Here is a 7,435-nt window from a genome sequence, read left to right as displayed (position 1 = left end):
CTCAACCAAGTTTGGCCTGAGGCCTGGGGTGGTGCGCTGTGCGTCCCCCCGCCCTCGGTGACAGCACAGCCACTGAGTGAGGCACAAGACACACCAGAGCCCCCAGGTCCTGAAGATCCTGTGCTCAAGGGGGCACTGATATTAGGTGACCCTGAGCAAGGCTTTTTCCACTGGCAATCCCTTTCGTTTTTTTTTTTTTGTTGTTGTTTTTTTTGTTTTGTTTTTCGAGACAGGGTTTCTCTGTGTAGCTTTGCGCCTTTCCTGGAACTCGCTTTGGAGACCAGGCTGGCCTCGAACTCACAGAGATCCGCCTGGCTCTGCCTCCCGAGTGCTGGGATTAAAGGCGTGCGCCACCACCGCCCGGCGGCAATCCCCTTTCTATGCAAGAAGTTTTTAATGTGACTCCAAGTATCTAAAATAGCCACAGAAATCGAACATTTACTGACAATAAATCGGAAAAAAATTCATTTTAAAACACCTTTGGTATATACATAATTTTACCATTTATTAGAGTCAAAAGCAGATTTGCATACTAATTAGTTGGGTGTGTTTGTCCAGTATAATTCAGATACTATAACGTGATACATGCCGAGGAATGATGGGAAAATATTAAGATTCTTGGTTTTCTGTAATTAAACCATTACAGTAAAAACACTGCAGCTCATAACATAATGGTTTCTGGCCTGACCTGAGGCATCTCGGGCAGCATTCAGTGGTTTGCATGGCATCGGCAGTATACACTGTACCTGTTGTGCATTCACAACCAAGGCTGCAGTGAAGCTGCACAATGCACCATGGGTAAGTGCTGCCAGAGACATCTTGGAATCATTACACATTTGAGTTTGAGGTAATTTCCGGTCATTGCGCGTTTGGAAGCCTTTTAACCACTGCTCAGTTTTTGTGACTCCTACATTCAGTTTGCAGAACAGTGTTACGTACCACAATTCAAGAAGTTTGTGGTTACAGCATCATGGGGTGAATGAGGAGCCCCCAAAGGAGGCCAAGTTCTGGCTGGTTCTAGGGTAGGTAAGGTTGAGCCTAAATAGCGAGATCACAGCCATTTGCCAAGGAGGTGGTTCTGTGTGAGCACGTGGTGTCTTCTCTCGACTGTCTGGCCAGTGTTCAGTTCCACCAGAGGAGGACTGAAAACTGAGACAGGATGCCACAGGTTGACACTGGTTTCCAACAGTTTTTTAGGCTTGAGGAAACAGTCCTCAGAAGCCCCAGAGGGGCAGGCTGGGCATGGAGATGAATGGACCTAATCTTGGGAGCCTTGCTGGCACCACCCAGCTCAGTCCCCGGCACTGGGGTCCACCTGACACCCCAACATAGGAAAGGGTACCTGTGGTGGTTGAATGAAGAGTGTGGCCTTGCAAGAACTCCATAAGAAGTGGATTCTAGGGGCTGGAGATGGTTTAGCAGTTAAGAGCACTTACTGCTCTTGCAGAAGACCCAGGTTTGGTTCCCAGCACCCATGTCAGGTGGCTCACAAACCACCTGGAACCCCAGCTCCAGGGGGATCCACTGCCTCTGGCCTCCATGGGTAGCTGCACTCACTTGCACATTCTCACACACAAACACACACACCTACACATAATTTTTAAAAATAAAAATAAATCTTTTTTTTAAAAAGTGGATTCTAGTATCTGGAGAGATGTCTCAGTGGCTAAGAGCACTTGCTACTCATACAGTGGTCCTGAATTGAATTCCCAGCATCCATACTAGGCAACTCACAAGCACCTATAACTCCAGTTCCAGGGAACCTGATGCCCTCTTCTGACCTCCATGGGCACCCAAATGCTTGTAGTACACATATAGACAAGCAGGCACACACCTATACTTCGTTTTGTTTTGTTTTGTTTTGTTTTTGAGACAGGGTTTCACTGTGTAGCCCTGGCTGTCCTGGAACTCTGTAGACGGGGCTAGCTTCAAACTCAGAGATCCTTCTGTCTGCCTCTTGAGTGCTGGCATTAAAGGCATGTACCACCACCACCTGTCTCCTGCAACATTTTTTAAAAGTGGATTCTAATGCAACTCCCCTTCTTTTAATCCCTGGTTGGCCTTACAACCCTGCCTGTTAACTAAGACACTGTAACAAAACTTGTAACCATATGTAATGAGTGTACATCTTGGTTAATACAAAGCTACAAAGTACAACCAAAAGATAAAAGAGTGATTTAGGAAAGATGTATTAGTCACAGCAAGTAAGGGGAGCCCTGGGGTTATTTCCAAACCAATGCCCTCCCCAAAACAACACAACTGTGGGGATTTTACTCAAGAAGCCTATAAACTTTTTGTATAGGAAAGCCCTTTAGAGATAGAGGGCACATTTCTGAGAGTGCATTTTAAGGCCACAGTCCAAAAAAAGACGGTGGTGACATTTATGGATACACTTAGCCGGAGGTCATGGACCATTCATGTATTCTAAGGTTAAGATGGTGGGCAGGAACACTTCTGAAAAGGTCTGTTTTTTCCACAAAGTTTACCATGAAAAAAGCATGAATATAAGAGTTTGCCACTAAAGGTGTCTTCCTAGCATGGTGGCTAACAAACTAAACTCAGCGTGGTTTCTGGGGCTTAATTACAAGAGCTCATAAAACTTGTACCTGGTTTTCTCCAGGTACATCCTATATGGGGCAGCTTCATGTAAAATGTCCCACCACACTGAGACCACATTCCAGCCTTCCAATTGTGTATCCTTCAGACCAACTCAAATCCCAGCTTAAGTACCAATAACCCAAATCCTAACTCCCTAAATTCATGAGGTTTAATAAAATGTGATAGGGATTTTTTTTCTCTCTCTCTCTCTCTCTTTATCCATACATTTTGGAATAGCAACTGTTATGTGAATGTATCTTTCCTATGCATGTGGAACTGGACAGTGTAAGTCACTGATGACAGTGTTCTGGAAAGTTCCTAAGGTCTTTAATCGTTCCTGAGAGCTATGAGTAGAACTACATGAAACTTATTAAATGGAAGATTTGATTGTTATTTATGAGGGATCTGACAGAAGTTTGGTGATTCAAATTACCATGCAAATTTAGCAAAGTCATCCTGCTAAATTGTAGAAATGCTCTTCCAAAAGTAAGGATTGAGGATTCAAACAGGCTCGCTGCTTCAGTAACTCAGAAGTGAGAGTAGTTTATTTGGCTTGTGGTTCTGGAGGTGGGAAAAGCCAGTAACAAGGGCCCCATGCAACAGCCTCTCTGTTGTGCCACAGCGGCAGGGGAGAGAGCTAGAGAAGGCTGAATTCGCTGTCATAACAAACACGCTGGCAACACAAACACATCAGCGATAAGGGCTTTTAGTCCTCTCAGGGGAGAGAGCATCCGAGGACAGCCACTCTTCCAAGTCCGCCAGGGCACACACCTTCTTTTTTCTTTTGCCCATTATCTTCCTTACAAGACTTGCTTTAAATATACTCAGAGGCAAGGGCTGCGAATGTAGTTCATTTGGTAGAGTGTTTGCCTATCATACATGAAACCCTAGTTTGATTCCCCAGCAACTGCATAAAACCAGGTGTATAGTGGTGTATGCCTTAATCCAGAGTACGTAAATTCAAAAGAACTAAAAGTTCAAGGGCATCTTGGCCAAATAAGACTCTGTCTAAAAATTAAGTAAATAAGTAAATACAGAAAGCAAGTCAACAACTATACATACACATAATTTACAAAAAGAACTATCATCAAAAAGTTATAACTTAAAAAAAAAAGTCAGGCATGATTGTGCATGGTTTTATATTCCAACACTCAGGAGGCAGAGGCAGGAGGAGGATCTCTGAGTTTGAGGCCAGCCTGGTCTACATAGTGAGTTCCAGGACAGCCAGGGCTATGTAGGGAAATCCTGGCTCATGAGACTGGGCCTAGGGCCACATACATGCTGGAAAATGGCTGAGCCCTGCCAAGGATTTTCTGTTAACTTGGTACAAGCAAGAGTTGTCTGGGAAGGGGACCATCAATTGAGAAAATTCTTCCATCAGATTGCTTGCTGGCATTTTCTCGATTAGCAATTGATATGGAGGGCTACTCCTGGGCAGGTGGTCCTGAGTTCTAGAAGAGTGTACGAACCAGAAGATCGGGGAGTTTTCTGTGAGACTGTCTCCTAGTAATGCTAGAGGTCACACCCATAAAGTCTCACCAATATGGCTGCCCAAATGTGAGCTGAACAAGAGTGACACCAATGGACATGTCATGGAGGATGGGAAAAAGCCCAGGAGACTGCAACCCTACACAAAGAACTATAGACAACTGAGGAAAGCTAGGAGTAGGTGAGGTGGTCTTCCTCAGGGAGGAGCCCACAAATTGGTCATCTAGTGCCAAATACTCAGCCCTGAAAACATACAAGTAGCATCACAGGGACTGAGTAAGTTATATTTAGAATATATATGTATACACATACATGCAAGCAATAACAGCTAGTGAAAAAAGAGGCCATGAATTTCAAGAAGAGATGGATGGGAAGGGCATGTGGGAAAGTTTGGAAGAAGGAAAGGGAAGAGAGAAATGTAATTATGTTGTAATCTCAAAAATAAAAGGGGAAATGAGTTCAAGGATCCTATCTAAAAAGAATCTGTAGTGTTTGATTGGCTGGAGATGAAGAATCAGCTGGGATTAACAAGCTACCAGAACCAATGTGACACCTTTGCTTTACTGGCACAATTGATGCTGGTTTGCTGCAGCTGAGAAATTAGCGGTGATTAAGAGACCTGCATCACTAAAGTGAAATCTTCTGGGGTCAGCACACAGAAGCTCTGTGGTCCAGAGTGGGTAAGGCTACATCTCCTCATGCTGGTAGCAGAACTTGGCAATGTGTAAGTCACTCAGGTGGTGCTGGTTTTGAAGGCATGAAGGGACCATGGAAAGCAGCTGAGACTTGACACTGTGTGTCAGGCCTTGAGGTCCTGAAGAGGGCCAGGAAAGATCAATGGTAAGGGTGCAGCGTCAGTTGCAGGGGACTGTACCATATTGGAGATACCAGTACCATGGGATGAATACCAAAGACAGCAGCAGCCATAGAGTGGAAATTAACCTGAGTCTGTGAGCTGATATGTGTGCTGTGGAGAGCAGAGCTGGGCAAGGAGAGCCCCAGGCCCTTTGGAGCCCAGGAGATGTGCATAGGTTCCAGATATTGAACTTTTTATCCTGTTGAGCTATGGTTTTGCTTCGTGATTATACCCTGTTTCTTTCTTCTTGAAGGAAGAAAGTATTTAACTTGCCTTTTATTTTATAGGAGCCCACAGTTGAGAGACTTTAGACTTTTAAAAAGACATTGGGTTTTTAAAGAGAACTTGGACTTTTAAGAGTGTTGAAAATTTTAAAACTTTTAAAGTTGTGCAGAGGTGGCATTGCATCACAGTTGGAACTTGGACTCTACAGGAAGCCCCAAGCTCATACCATAGCTTTTGACACTCACCAATGATACCAATAAGTCATCTGCCTCTGAACCTCAAGTTCCCTCACGACAATGAAGAGATGCTTTTTCCTGGACAGGCCAAACCTAAGAATGACTGACCTTCTTCCCCTGGCCAGGAAACTTCATTTCCATTGATATGTTGTACTATGAGTGCTTTGTAGCTCTGAAGATAATCCCTGTCCATCAAGCATTCAAAGCTCTCATGAGCAGCTTCAAGCACGGGGACATGCACATCAGTCACCATTTTTACCTCTCAGACCTAGAGCTCTGTACTCTTGATCAGTTCTGCTACCATTGGAGCAATCAGGCCTGATTGCTGAGCACATGGTCCCTGCAGGAGTTCCCTGACTGGGATGTACACGTAAGTCATCATGCTAGGTGCAAAACACTGGTCACATATGTCACTATGCTGGGGGTGTGGGGGTCACTGTCACTTATGTTGCAAAGTCTGCCTTGAAAGACACTTCACCCCTTACTGGGTTCAGTGCCTGACTTGTATCCCCATTGCACTGCCTAGTGACAGAACGGACGAGGACACACACACACACACACACACACACACACACACACACACACACATACCACCTATGACCCAGCACACAGACTGAAAGTGAAGCTATTAATGCAGGGGCTAAGCAAGCATGTGAACTCTGTTGTTATTAAGGCAGCAGGTGGCCTCTCTCTGGGAGAGTCAACAGCATCGGTGATTCTGATCCTTGCAGGCTGAGTTTTTGTTTTAAAAGCTCTGATTACATAAATACTGTCTTTGTCTGCCTTTGTGCACTATGGCCCAGCTGGAGGAAGCCCTGCACAGACAGGAAGCAGGTGGGCAGTGCTGGAGGCAGAGCCTCAGGCCCTCCAATGGGGAACAGTGCCAGCCAAGGCCATGCCAGGGACTACCCATAGGCTGAATACATAAATCTGTTGCAAAAATCTTGCTCAAGAAATCTTGAGGAGGTCTTCAACAAGTAAAGATTACATTAGTTAAATAAGTGACATAAATGAATATAATCAAAATACATTATGTGCATGTACAAAATGGCACAATGAAACCCATTGTATACAATTAATATATGCCAATATAGGTTCTAAAATATCACATAAGATACATTTAGAAGCACAATAATAATTAGTTTTAAATGCTATGCATGTTAACACATCACAAAATATATCAACTTACTCAATTTTATTCCTTTACATTTTATTTTATCTTAGTTTTTGGAGACAGGGTCTCACTAAATAGCTCTGGCTGGCCTAGAATTCACTTTATAGACCAGGCCGGCCCTGAATTCATAGAGATCTGCCTGCCTCTGACTCCCAAGTGCTGGGATTAAAAGCATACACCACCATGCCAAGCTGGCTACTTTAAATTTTAATTCCAATAAATAGTTTATCCTTCCTATAATTTTAAATATTTTTTTCATTTTTTGTTTATATTAACACTCAGTTGCACTTTTAGATTCTAATTATTCCTTATTTAAATCTCCAAAATAAGTTAACTTATTCCCACTTCCTAGCCTTTCTTATTGGAGCTATGCCAAAATTAGCGTAGAATTCTCAGTTTTCATAGATCCTAGCAATCAATTGTTCACTTGGAAGGATGCAGCTGAATGTTGTGTGATGTTCTGGGCCCACAGCATCCTAAAAAATGGACAAAGCTACAACATTGTGTGAAGAATAAAGTTTCTCACTGAGTTAAAAAAAACAAATAGGTGAGCCTGAGTTTTTTCAACCTTAAACTTGCCATGATTTGACGGATCACCCAGATTCTTTAAAAGTAGAATTAAAACAAATGCTTGCAGAAGAGTTCCACAAAGGCAGAATACAGTTTTCCTTACATCTTTTCCAGCATTAGCTCAAATGTTTCTCTGACATTTGAGTAACTTTTGGAGTACCAAGTACATAGGAGATAGCAATGGTTCAAAAGGCAGCCTCGCTGGATGTGCCTCACACTCCCGCCTCCAGCTTTCCCCCAAACTTAGAGGGTTCAAACACAAACACAAAACAATTGTCCTGTTGTTTC

This window comes from Peromyscus californicus, unplaced genomic scaffold (assembly GCF_007827085.1).
Source record: "Peromyscus californicus insignis strain IS unplaced genomic scaffold, ASM782708v3 Scaffold_19__1_contigs__length_69161282, whole genome shotgun sequence".
Taxonomy (NCBI): Eukaryota; Metazoa; Chordata; class Mammalia; order Rodentia; family Cricetidae; genus Peromyscus; species Peromyscus californicus.
Note: the sequence above shows the minus strand (reverse complement) of the source record.